General features: G+C 38.7%; 1 protein-coding gene across 16 annotated transcripts in view; it reads right to left on the bottom strand.

Annotated features, from left to right (window-relative positions):
* ZNF536 (zinc finger protein 536) overlaps positions 1-13,670 on the bottom strand; it is a 456,239-nt gene that overhangs the window by 3,798 nt on the left and 438,771 nt on the right. The window lies entirely within an intron of this gene.

The raw sequence follows: 13,670 nt of genomic DNA, 5'->3' as shown, positions 1-13,670 counted from the left end.
TCCAATATCCACATTAGAAGAGCACTTCTTTCTTCTCCTGTTTCTCTACTACATAGTACATATGAAGCAGAGGCTGTATTTATAAAGTAAGAAAGTTGTGAAAACAGTGCAGTCCACCCGGAGTGGGAAGGAGTCCAGAGTGCCTTGCTCTAGAAATTTCATGGGCAGGTGAGCTGTGGGCAACAACCACCATCATTTAGGTGTTATCAGATTAGTTTTACATAGGTATGGTAGCTTGGTCTGATTTTATTTCCATTAGAGATATAGGACTGAAGTAACACTAGGATTAGACTGGTGGTTTTCTGGAGGGTGTGTTGCCAGGAAAATCTGCTCCCTGTAAGAGATGTCGATAGGTGAATTAGGATTATACCGACTAGTGCTTTGGGGCCCTAAAACATCCCATTATTTTTAATGGAAAAAGTGGGATATATCACCTGAAGACTAAGTCCACATATAAGATTCTAGCTGCGCCTCAAGAGGAGGGAAGTAATATACTCAGAACACAGCCCATGAGTGTGTTTCCTCAAGCAGGAGTACAGACAAGATGCCTGCCTAACATGGATGAACTGACGTCAGTTGTGATAGGACAGCTGCAACATACAAAATATTGACATTTGCCTAAATGGATCCATAGGACACAATAAATTAGTTTCTACCTAAGTCTCAGGATTGAAGTACTGGAGGTTCTGCTCCTCAGACAGGGCATGTTAAGAGAAATCTTCCAGACAAGGTACTCAGGGAAAAGAAAGGAAACCCAGAAACCATTAGTGTTTATGAGGGTAAATTTTGTCTTGAAAAAGTAATAGGGAACATAGTGAATAACATTTGGAATAGGTATAGTTATAGAAAGAGGAGTGGGTGAGGCATTTCACAAAGGAATTTCAACAAGAGGGCTAGAAATAGAGCTGAAGGAAGAGATTACAAGACCTATTCAATTCAGGATCAGTCCCTTATAGATCTATAAATGCAGTCACAACATTTGAAAGCGTCAGTTATGTTCTGCCACAAGCAACTTTTGTGTACAGAAAATGGGTGCAAAACTGAATGGATATGAAGGAGATTTGCTAAAAATACAATTTGCATTGTTTTGGAAATTCTAAGCTAGACTGTAAAACTCAGAAGAAAATCATTCCATTTCACAATAATCCCTTTAGTTCACAAAGGCAAAGAAACGTCTCCCCGTGGAAAGACTCCGCAGTAGTAATGTATGGGTTAGGTCTTTTTTATCCTGTCAAGGGGGTTTTTAGTTTTGATTTTTAAAATTCCTTTGTTTGTTTACCTGGTGGTTTATGCTGAGGATCACTGCACATGTATTTTAAACTGAAGGCAAAACCTATACTGAAAATCCTGGAACTCTTCATTTGCTGATAGTAAGTAATATATTATATTTACACACACAGAGTCATCTCATAGAGAGATTAAGTGACTTGCCTAAGGTCACATTAGAAGTTCTTTGCAGTCATGAATCAAATTCACATCTCTTGACACCAGCTCCTAGATATCACCATAAGACTACACAATGTGCCTGTTGTCAGATTCCTTCATAGAAATCAGGTCATTCTATCTGATTAAAAGGACCACTGGAATTTATATATCAACAAAATGTTTGCCACAAAATACATGTAAACCAAAGACTTCCTAAGGTTAATAAATTAGCCATTACTGTGTTGTAGTGAATTTATATTTTAGGATATATAGAAGCGATAAATACAAATGAAAACATCTTTATAATGAAGTCTATCTATCTATCATCACTAATTTGCTATAAACAGTCTAGTATCTACGAAGGCTTCATATAAGAACACTTAAAATTGCATGGACCAATACTGTCAAAATGGGGGTCTCATCCAAAACCCATTAAAGTCAATGAGAGTCTTTCTAATGTTTGCAGTGGTCTTTGGATCTGACGAGTATAGAACAGTGTTACCCATTTCTTTACCTCCTGTTAAGAGATTACCTTTCTTTTGCCTAACATTTATTTATTACATTTTAACCAATTTAAAGCATTGCAAACTGAGACTGTATCAAATGATATTTCTGCAAGCTTCAGTTTGTGTATTATGTACCCAAACCCTCTATGTTAAATGAACATTATTGGGGTTGCAAAATCAAGCTGTCAAAAAGTTGGGAAATGCCAGCATTAATGTTGCCTTTACAACCCTAATTCAGCCCCTTATGTATCTGCATTACAATACAGTCTTTAACTACATGATCACAGACTGTTTTTCCAAAGGAGCTTTGCCTCACTCAGTGCACAGAAGGAATGGTGCTCACTTAATAAGCAGCTATTCAATATTTCGTTTTATCTTTGCTGTTCAATGTCCAGCCCTAGGCCTCATTCATGGCACACTTTTCAAACCCTGCTCTGAAGACTGAATTATTAATTTTCTCATGGGCTTTTCTATGGTGCTCATCACTACAGTATCTGAGTATCACATATATGAATGACTCTTAACACCCCTATGAGTACAGAGGATTGTTGTATTCTCATTTACAGATGGGGAATTGAGGCACAAAGAGATTAACATCAAAAGTATTTTGGGTGTGCTTAGCATTACATAGTGATTTACCTGTGCAAAGTACAGCTTCCTTTGCCCTCAGTTTTGGCAGTAAAGCTATGTCTAGACTGCATCCCTCTGCCGACAGAGGGATGGAAATCAAGCACTTCGGAAGTGCAAATGAGCCTGGGATTTAAATATCCCGGGCTTCATTTGCATACTCACGTTCCGACACTGTACTGATCAGGCTCAGTGTCGAAAGTGAAAGTAAAGTGTAGCCGTAGCTCTGCTGCATTTCTGCTGACAGCAAGGGCTTTTTCGACAGATCCTGTACTCCTCATTTTTTGTAAAAGCCCCCGCTGTTGGCAGAAATGCGACAGAGCCGCGGCTACACTTTACTTTCACTTTTGACACTGAGCCTGATCGGCACAGCATCGGAACATGAGCATGTAAATGAAGCCTGTGATATTTAAATCCTGTGTTCATTTGCACTTCCAAAGTGCTTGATTTGCATCCCTCTGTCGGCAGAGGGATACAATCTAGATGTAGCCTAAGTGCACAGCACTTTTGCAAACAGGCCCACATGTCTCAAGTCAGGCATCCAGTTAGCAACAACTTGTTGAGAAAACTGGTTTAAGTAACTTACCTAGATTCACACACAGGCTCTGTGGCACAGGAAGGGAGAGAATCTAGTTCCTCCAAGGCATCAATCAACTGCCTTAATCATGAGACCCTCCTTTCTTCTGAAATCTGCAGCCTTATTCACTATATACCCTCCAACTTCTCCAAAAAACAAGGCTGGGATCCTCATGATGGAGTGTGATTTAGTGGGATTCTTCTGCCCATTTTCTTTTTTCATGACCCCCACCCTTCCAACCTGTCCCTGGTTCTAGTTCCTAAATTCTGGCTCCTCATCTGAGCTCTATTTCCTTACCCAGGCAGTCTCCGCACAGTAGGATTCTCCTCCCAGTCTCCTTGGCCAGCAAATCCCAATCTCATCCCTCCTGACTACCCGCTCCTACCACAGTTTCCCCTACTCCTAGTCCCAGGCTCAATTCTCCCCATATTTGAGTCCTTGGCAAATCTATCTCCCTTTCCTTATTCTCCCACTGGTTCTCAATCCCAGTCTCCTTGCATTACTAGTGCTTATCCCCCCCATGGCTTCTCTTCTAATTTTAGTCACTTCACAATGGCTCAGTCCCTCACTCCATTTCATTTTCTGGCCACAGTATGCTTGCCCAAATTGATGCAGTCCACACTTTCAAACTCTAATCTCAATCTCCTTGCTTCACTAGTCACAATCCCCCAGATCCCGGTCCCAGCCTCCATGCCCAGATACTCCCATTATCCTTCCCATTCAACTCCCAGTTCTCATCATCACCTTCCAGTCCTGGTTTCTGTGACTTGTGTCTCACAGGCTCCTTATCCCAGACTACTTCCCCTTGTACCTCACCACAGATCTGACTTTGGTTCCATTCTGGGTGGGAGTATGCCCAGGGAAGATGGAATATTTTGCAGAATGTAACTGCTGAAATCTAAGTCTCGACTGAGCATGTACAAAATTGTGATTCCTCCCTCCTCCCCCTCCAAAGTTTAGAACTCTATCAAATCAGGGCTGATTTACATAGGATAGCAAAAGGCATATCCCTGACAATTGCCATACATTGCCAAATTTCAAATCCCTGCTCCAAAGCAAGAGGCGTTTTCAAAAAAGATCACACACAAACCCTTTTTTTGAACATGGGCAAAACAATGTATTTTCCTTAGCCTTGCTTGCAGATATGGCAAACTGTTTTGGTTAAAAAATTCCAAAATATTTGACCTGAAGCAGGCAGCCCGAATGGAGGAATTCATCTCAAATGATTGAAGGTGTGGCGAGATATAAGCAACTGTAAATAGGGACTTATAATAAGGAGAGTAGACAACATTAATAACAGACAATACTAGTAGCTCTGCTTATAAAATATGATATCATTAATTAATTCTTAGAAGTATTAGAATGACCATAATTACTGATCATTACAAATGGTAATACCAATTCATTTATTGATCTATCAAAGTAATTTTTAAACAAAGAATTCAAAAAGCATTGAGTAAAATAGCCCTTAATAATTGTAAAAAATAAAACAAACTCATTCTACTCAGTATCACAAAAGGTTCAAAACTGTGCAACTGTCTATGGAGAACATAATTTATTAATTCAACACTATTTAATAAATAAGACCATATAAAATGCACCTAAATGGATTCTGTTCAACATTGTGTTTTTTCTATTGCTTACTTTTTGAGGCCATCAAAATTTCACATCACTGCCATATGAAAAGTAAGTACACAATAAGTTAATTTGTATTGTCACAATACTGTACAACTGTGGTAAAGAGCACATTCATTTTTAATCCAGTATGAATAATATATAAATATGTATACAGAGTGAGGGTCAAAGGAAAGCAAGTGGAACATTGTTTACAGCAGAAGTAGTACAAAACCCAGAGATTATTCTTACTTGCAAAGATAACAATATCTGCAATTTGCTTGTAACTATGGGACAAAGGAAAATGCCCATTTCTCTTGGGTAACCCATCCATTAATTATAGCTCAAAACTTGTTGTGGGCAGCAGGTTCTTAAAATAACCCTTCCTAGATAAGTTGGCAATAAATTTATAATGTTTTATCTAGTGGTGGTTGGTGGGTTCTTTCTTTGCAAGTTATAGGTCATATGTATTCTACCGTCTATATATCTTCCAATAAAATTATTTGAAAGCCCTTTAAGAAAAAGAACCCTGCCTGATGGTTCAGATGATAATGTGTAATGCATTGTGTGGGAGAATCAGGTTAGAAGCAGGCCAGCTTGGAGAGCAAATTATGGAGCATCCTTGTCACATATGAAAGAGGAGTGGGAGGACATTATATTGCTTACATCTCAAACAACCTGGCTGTGGAGTAGCATACTACAGTTCTTGCACTGCAGTGTCTGAAAACCTTTCAATTCTCTGCACTGAAAGCAAGAGCAGAGATTATATAGTGATGGAGAAGCAAAAGAAAAACAGAAGGATTGCGTCTAAAAGGAGTCATGGTATCTAGAAGCAGTTGTAGTACCAGAGAGGAGATGAACTACTTGCTTAGCACCCACTGAGGTCAATGGGAGTAGACGGCACTCAGAACCTTGCAGGTCCAGGCTAAGAAGAGGGGAAGCCACTAAGGCTAAGCCCCTCACAGGTATTTAGGTGCCTAGAACTCCCATTGGAATTTTTTTTAATGAGGGTTAGGCATCTAAATATCTTGACATTTAGGCTTTCCCCTCATGAAAATACAGAGCTTGGACAGCATGAACGTCCTGGTCTTGAAAAATAATTTTCCTCCGTAGAAAATAGAAAGGAAAAAAACACAACCCTTTAAATTCTTCTGCCTTTTAAACAGATATGTTGCTTTGTTAATTTAGGCTTTGAGAAAAAATGTTTGTTTTGTTTTGTTTCAAATTTACAGTCTGATATGCAGCTTTGTGACATGTCATGTCAACCTGCATCAGTCACTTTGTGTTAGGTTTCATAACTTGGCATGACTGATGCAACCCAACATGGTGCATCAACAGAATGGAATTTGAAAATACAGGATTTCAAAGTAGGCTTTTAGGACCATATAGGGACAACCGTGTCTACAACTGGAACTGAGAGTTTGTTACTGGGTTTTTCGGGATTCAAATGTTTGCCAGCCCACTCTTTATTGATATTTCTTTTAAAAAATCAAACAGTACCACTACAGCACCTACTGTACTCATTTATATGGTGAAGCTGCATTAATTTTCCACTCTCAAAATATTTTATTGCCATCCAAATTCTAGAAAATTTTCCACATTGTGGTATTAAAAGCACATATGTAGGGGGTTTGCATTAAAATGTTAAAATGGGCATTGGATTAATCACATGGATAAGACCAGGAATTTATTCCAGATTGTTAAAAGAGTACTAGCAGCAAAATCATGGCTTTTTCCCAAAGCAACCAGAAATCAGTATTTGAAAGAAAAATGCCAATAATACATCATATACACAAGCCGCCCATTGTCCCCACTATACCACTTTTCATTATATTGCATATGTGTACATATATACAGAGAGAGCGGGTGACAACTGCATACACACAATATTACTTATACACATTGAGAAAAGAATGAAGAGCAGTACAATGACGAATGGAAAATAAATCTTGTGCAATGTACTATAAACTATAATTAAATCTTTAGAAAAATGTTTACTGGATATGACATTTGTTCTCTAAAAATACAAAAATGGTGATGCTCATATAACAGAATTCTTTGAGTGTTTCTTCTTAGGTGTCCAATAGTTCTGAGACATTGTAACATTATAACCGTGTGATATATGGCAAGTTAATTTCAAGTTTCTTCCATACTGTAAGTACATTCTTTTTGGTGAAATTTGAAAAAAAAGTCTCATTGCCTCTTACATATGACCATCTTATTAAGTCATTTTAAGTTACTTGAATCAAGACAATGGAAGACATGGCATACTCTTTTTGTAGTTGTGAAGTCTACTTTAATTTTCCTCTAGGGCCGTGTCCAGACTCAGGGGTTTTTTCGGGAAAAGTAGCCTTTTCCCGAAAAAACTTCCCCTGCCTCCAGACTCAAGCCGCGTTCTTTTGAAATTATTTCGAAAGAACGCGGCTTTTCTTTCGATGGCGGTAAACCTCGTTTCACGAGGAAGAACGCCTTCCTTCGAAAGTTCCTCTTTCGAAGGAAGGCGTTCTTCAATGTAAAGAGGCCGTCTTCGAAAGAGAGCATCCAGACTCGCTGGGTGCTCTCTTTCGAAAAAGCGGATTTTTCTTTCGAAAGATCCGCGTGCAGTCTAGACGCGATCTTTCGAAAGAAGCCTGCAGTCTAGACATAGCCTAGGAGAAGAGGGATGGTCCACTTATTAGGACACTAAGACAGCAAAGACTAGTGCCTTTCCCTGCTCTGCCACAGATTTTCTGAGTGACCTTGGACAAGCCACTTAGGGTATGTCTACACTACAGAGTTTTGTTGGAAAAACAGCCGTTTTTCCAACAAAATGTGAGGAACATCCATACTGCAATTACGAAAATTGAAAGAACAGGATTTTTTTCCCCAGCATTGGTAATCCTCATTGCACGAGGAAGAAGCCTTTTTGTGAAAGAGCTCTTCCAAAAGAAGCCTGTAATCTAGACATAGCCTGAGTCTCTCTGTGCCTAGCTTCTCTACTTGTGAAAAGGTGGCTAGCAGCACTGAAGTGCTGTTAAGATAATGACATTAAAGAGTGTGGGGCACTCAGCTATTGTATTGATGGAGTACCCATGGACAGAGGTCAAAAGAGAACTGTTGAAATGGATGGAACCATAATTTGCTCTGCATGCTGTTGCAGTTGAATTTTCAGCTGGAAATGTGATCTACAAGTAAAGGAACCTACTGATTCCCATGTAGTTACAGCTAGTATATCCAGCAGGAGATAGTAAGCATTAGTAGAGGCATTTATAGAAGGGTTTTTTTCAGCAGCATATTTCATCAGATGCCAAAAAAAAAAAAAAAAAAAACCCCACACTAAGGATACAAAAGAGCTTTATGACATGCTTTTGACCAGCCCAAATATAGGTAATTCTTGCCACTAACTTAAAATCATTCCTATGAAGAGCAGCTGCTTTTAAATCTTTGTTTCCCGTGAAAATCCATATCTTTGGTGGAATCATAATTTAAATGATGCCATGGGCATTTGCCAACAGAAGGAACCATTCCAAGATGGTGGCCATATGCTTTCTGCCTAACAGGACAACCTTTCTGAATGACTGCCTGACAATCCCCGTGACCATCAGCTTGGAAGTAATTGTGAAATGCATCTTCATGGCTTTCACAGTTTGGCCTCTCAGGAGAACTACATGCCTGCTAACATTTCAAAGTGACAGCAGCATAGTATGCAAACAAAAATTTAAAACGAGAGAAAGATTTTCATTTAAAAATTGTCTACTACTATTGTGCATTCCATTTTTTTTACCCACAAATATTCATAAAGATTTTTACTATCCACAGCAGACATCCTAAATATGGTATGCATTACCCAATAGACCAGAATGGCTCTAAAGCAGCCATTCTGATTTTGTGCATAATAATATGGATGGAAAAAAAGCTGAATACATGTATTTGTCCAATAGACAATAATGGCTCTGACTGAGCCATTCCACTTTATTGGTCTCACACTATGCATTTATAAAACTCCCCAAATACCAGACAGATTAGAACTGCTCCAATCAGACTGATACATGTAATAAAAGTTTTTCAAAACTTCTGAATATACATTTAACCACTCAGAGGCCCTGGAAAAACTCAGAGTGTCTTTTGGGTAAATAACAATATTCCATGAAATGATTTTTCATGTATTAAATTACGAAAAAAGAATTAAATTTAAAATCCCTAAACTTAATGTTGAACCAAGCATGCTTTTTAAATTTAAAGAACAATCTCATATTTCAAACAGTTGACAGAATACAAGTGTAGACAAAGAAGTACAAACAAATGCATTTTAGAAATGACTGGAAAAGTTTTCACTTGTCATGATTGGCGCTCAGAATTCTGTGCTTTACCTGCAACACTTGGTGATATTATGGCCATCTCACACACTGTTCAAGCTGAATTTCCTGTGTTAATCTAGGATCCATCCTGCAAACACGTTTGAGAATAGCCAGAGAGGCTACCGATGATGTGAGGCACTAAGGCCATGATTCAGACAGTGTTTAACCACATACTTGAAGTCTCACTGATGTGCTTAAGAATTCTCCTGAGAAAGATACTTTCCAGATTTGGAGACTAAGATTGGTTGTATAGATCTGTGTGCATACAGAGTGCAAAACAGCTTTAATGTCAGCTTAGCAACTGTGGACACTGATCTGCCCTACACAGGGAAATGTTTCATATGGTCCCAAGATTTGAGGAAGGGCCACAAAGAACACCAATGTTTCACCTCCTCACTTGATCCAGAGAAAGAAAAAAGGCCTAATGAATCTATCTACTTGAGTAAAGTTATTAAAGTACACAAGAATATATAGACTTAGGCTCTGAAAGGTAAAGATATTGCATAGGACAGAAGCAAAGGAAGAAAAACATTCAATATTTTGTTTTGAAATATTTTGTTTGCAACATTAAAATCTACACAACAGACCAGCTTATGGCCCCTGATATGTATGTGGCTCTCTCAAAATTCAAATGGAGATGCAGTCTGTTCATGGTTTGGAATCTTAAACAGAGTTTGGCCTTTCTGAATAAGCATTTCAGTTCACTATTTAGTAATGTTAAAGGCATAAAATAAGACTAAAGAAGCCAGGAAAGAGATAATGTTAGTGTTGAATTCCTCTAATTGTACCAATAAAATAAATAAGCTAATGTTACAAAAACGGAATTTAAAGCAACAATTCAATGCATACCTTAGGTGACTTCTCTCAGTAACCATCTTAGAAATGAACACACTAATATAAAGTCTTCCTAAATTTATAATGAGAAAGACCAAAAGAAGGAAAACAACTCCGTATGTAAAACAGCCAAATGCAAATCATAACAACATAAGAATAGCCATACTAGGTCAGACACATGGTCCATTTAGTCCGGTATCCTGTCTTCTGAGAGGATGCATCAGGATGCATCAGGAAATGAGCAAAAGAAGGCAATTACTGAGTGATCTCGTGGTCCAGTCCCAGCATCTGATATCTAAAGGGCTTAATGCATGGGGTTGCATTCCTGACCATCTTGACTTATAGTCACTGATGAACCTATCCTCCATAAACTTCTCTACTTTTCTTTCGGAACCCAGTTAGATTTTGGCCTTCACAACAGCCTTTGTCAATGAATTCTACAGACTGACTGTGTGTTGTGTGATGTAATACTTCTTTTTAATTGTTGCAAATCTGCTGTCTATTGATTTCAAATCAACATCAAAAGAAGTTGTAAAGCAACTCTTAATCTACAATAACAATTAGAAAAGTCTATTATTTTCCTTCATATGCATGTTTTCAAATTTATCAATCAAATCAGTTACCAAATTATGAAAGAAACATCTCTAATGTTACCATTTTTACTTTCATAAACATGTTACATTTCCATTGATTATGGGAATAAAAATATAAATATTTATTATAAGAAAATGGATGCACTGATATAAAGTTTGAATGCTGTGATGAGTAATATACATTCCAGAAATAGCTAGATTAAATTGCCAATGGTTATATGCAAACTGTTTGTTCATATTCCTTGAAAGTATCACTTGACTATAAAAATAATATTACCAGAGTATTGTATTAAACAAAAATGTCTAATTTAGGAATAAAAACATGTATAAAATCATCTTTTCTGGAAGAAACTGATACATTTATCTTGGAGAAAGAATAATTATTATTTGGTATAAAATATTTTTCTACAAGTGTAAGTATGTTCTCATCTCTTTAAAGTTGCTTTCAAGTATGTATTAAACATTTTATTACACATTGCATACAACACATTCTCCCTCTATTAGTACTTGGGACTTCATAAACAAAGGTTTAAGTATTTTAAATTGCCTGCCAAATATTCTAAATATCTGGTATAGTGCAATAATACTGTGCACAATAGCATGATATTTTGGTTTTGACACAACAGTATGAGTCAAGAGCAAATGCCCCATTGTACCCCAAATGAAGTTAGTAGAAATTATGTCATTCATTGAACTTGGAATGTCAGCCATAATTCTAATTGTTCAAAGCATTTGTAGATTCAATTAGTTTTAAATAGATTTTCAAATGTATTCATTTTGGTTTACATGCACAAATAGATCAGAGTTCTTGATAAGGGCACTATGTACTAAACTACATTGGACAAAATCTAGAAAGGCAACTGTTGTCAAAATGTATAACTCCCACAGTGTCAAGACAAAAAATATAAGCTTTCATTGCTTCCCCATTTCGCCACTCTCACAATAATTTTCTCTTTCACCAAAGACCAGGAGGAATAGATGGGTAATTAATGGTCCCTAAAGATCTGTAGCTCCTGGCTAATTCAGACAAAGGGTAAAAGTGAGTTCCAAAGTCAAGGTTAGATTGTAAACTACTGACATGTCCCTTTATTTCCATTATTCCAGTTTGAGTGTCTGAGCTGATTACAGCTAAGGAAGAATGACCAGTGAAAGACGGTCCCATCTGATAGGTAGATGCCATTCAATTTTTTTAATATAAATATCCAATTGATACTGAGCTCCTCTAAATATCGCACCTTCCAAGTTACAAGCTTACATAGCACACTTCTACTCCTCCTTTGTGTAAAGACATGAATCAACTCATTTTAAACTCAATCTATGATTTTTCTTGTTCTACCACTTCTTTTCCATTTCATCCACTAATCATGTCACTGGTATTGAGTTCTGAGGAAACATGCTTCTCAGATATTAAACTTGACTGAATTCTCTGAAGCTCCTCTCCTAGCTCTTTCATGAGGATTTCAGCTTCCTCCCTCAACTGCTTTCAGTGGCCCAATAAAATTTTAATATTTCAAGGGATATTTAGCTTTGAGCATGAAACACAATGTACAGTTCCAGAGTAAACCCTGTATTTTGGGGATATGGGACTATAGATCAATGACTACAGAACTACAGAAGTTAAAACTGGAAAAGGCCAAGTTGGTGATCTTGTATTCCAGCCAGCATATTCTTACATCCATGTTCAGTCTAGTTTAATATCAGAAGCAATGAAGATAGCACCCCTGGGAAATTATTCTAGTCTCATATGTTAAGTCTCATTGTTACATTTACCCTAATATTGAGCTTTTCTTCTTAAAACAGTTTCACCCATTACTTCTAGTTGAACACTATCTCTTTTATATAACCCTAACAATTATGCCCCTTTTCAGCATTTATACCTTTTAAACAACTGAACACGGTTATTTCATATTCCCTTAAGGCAGGGGTGGGCAAAATATAGCCTACAGGCCACAATTGGCCTACCAAACATTTGGATCAGGCTCTCTGTAACCATCAAGGCTGCTAATATCCCATGACCCAGCGTGGCGCTGAGGCAGACTGCCTGCCTGCTGCGGCCGCACACATTTCTCAGATCAGCCAGTTTATGAGGTAGAGGTTCTCCATGTACTACCCCATCCCCAGCACCATCGTCAAAGCTCCCTTTGGTCAGAACCCATCTAATTGGTATTGCAAGGGCGGTGCTTGTGGGTACAGGCAGTGTGCAGAGTTCCACTGTTCCTCTTCCCTCCAAGGGGTGCACATGAAGACACATTTGCCTATCAGCTGGCTGCTCTGAGAGGCATGTGGGGCTGTGGAGGGCAGACAACCTGCCTGAGTATTCTGCTGTGCCACATTTAAGCACAGCGTGAATCTGACACCCTCCTCCCACACCCCAACTCCCTGTCCTGGATCAGAATCCTCTCCTGCAGCCCAACCCCCTGCCATAGGTCACATCCTACTCCTGCACCCAAAGCCCCCCCAATACCCTTCACTCCTTCCTGTACACCAACACCTTGCCCCATGTCACAGCCCCCTTCTACACCCAAACTCCATCTCAGACTCCCCACTATCTTCATCAATATTGAAAAGTGCAGCCCCTAGGCACTTACCAACTTTTTGAAGTGGCTGCCCTGATGAAATGATGGCCCCCTTGCCTTAGGATCCATTGTTGTGAAAATGCTAGCAAATGATAACTTTTTTCTTGGAAGTAGTTACAAGTGTGTAGAACAACTCAAAACTATAATGGGCAACCACTGATTCAAAGAACGAAATCAATATACAGCTTCCTCTTAACAGAACTTAAAGCAATGTAAGGGTTGGTTTGTGCCTGGAATGGGATTGTTTCTCATAAAACCATATAATAAAGAGACAGAATAACTAGGCAGGTGAAGGGGGTTGGCTGGGAGCACCCACCCTCACCTTCACTACTCCAGCCCCGAGTCTCCCACTCCCCAGGAACCCTATAGAGAGGCTAAGGGGGACCTGAATCTCTGCCCCCCATTTGCACAAGACAATTGCTGGTTGTTCCCCTTCATCAGGGAGTGAGGGGAAAGTGCACAGTTTGCTCCATTCCTCACTCTGGTGGGGAGTGCAGGGGACAGATAAAACTGGACCGTCCCCTGCTGAAGGACATGCATCACTCCATCGGCTGTGCCCTCTGGAGCTGCAGGTGCTTCTC

The sequence above is a fragment of the Pelodiscus sinensis genome, chromosome 12 (assembly GCF_052426305.1).
Source record: "Pelodiscus sinensis isolate ZL-2025 chromosome 12, ASM5242630v1, whole genome shotgun sequence".
Classification (NCBI taxonomy): domain Eukaryota; kingdom Metazoa; phylum Chordata; order Testudines; family Trionychidae; genus Pelodiscus; species Pelodiscus sinensis.
Note: the sequence above shows the minus strand (reverse complement) of the source record. Positions and strands in the feature narration are given on the sequence as shown.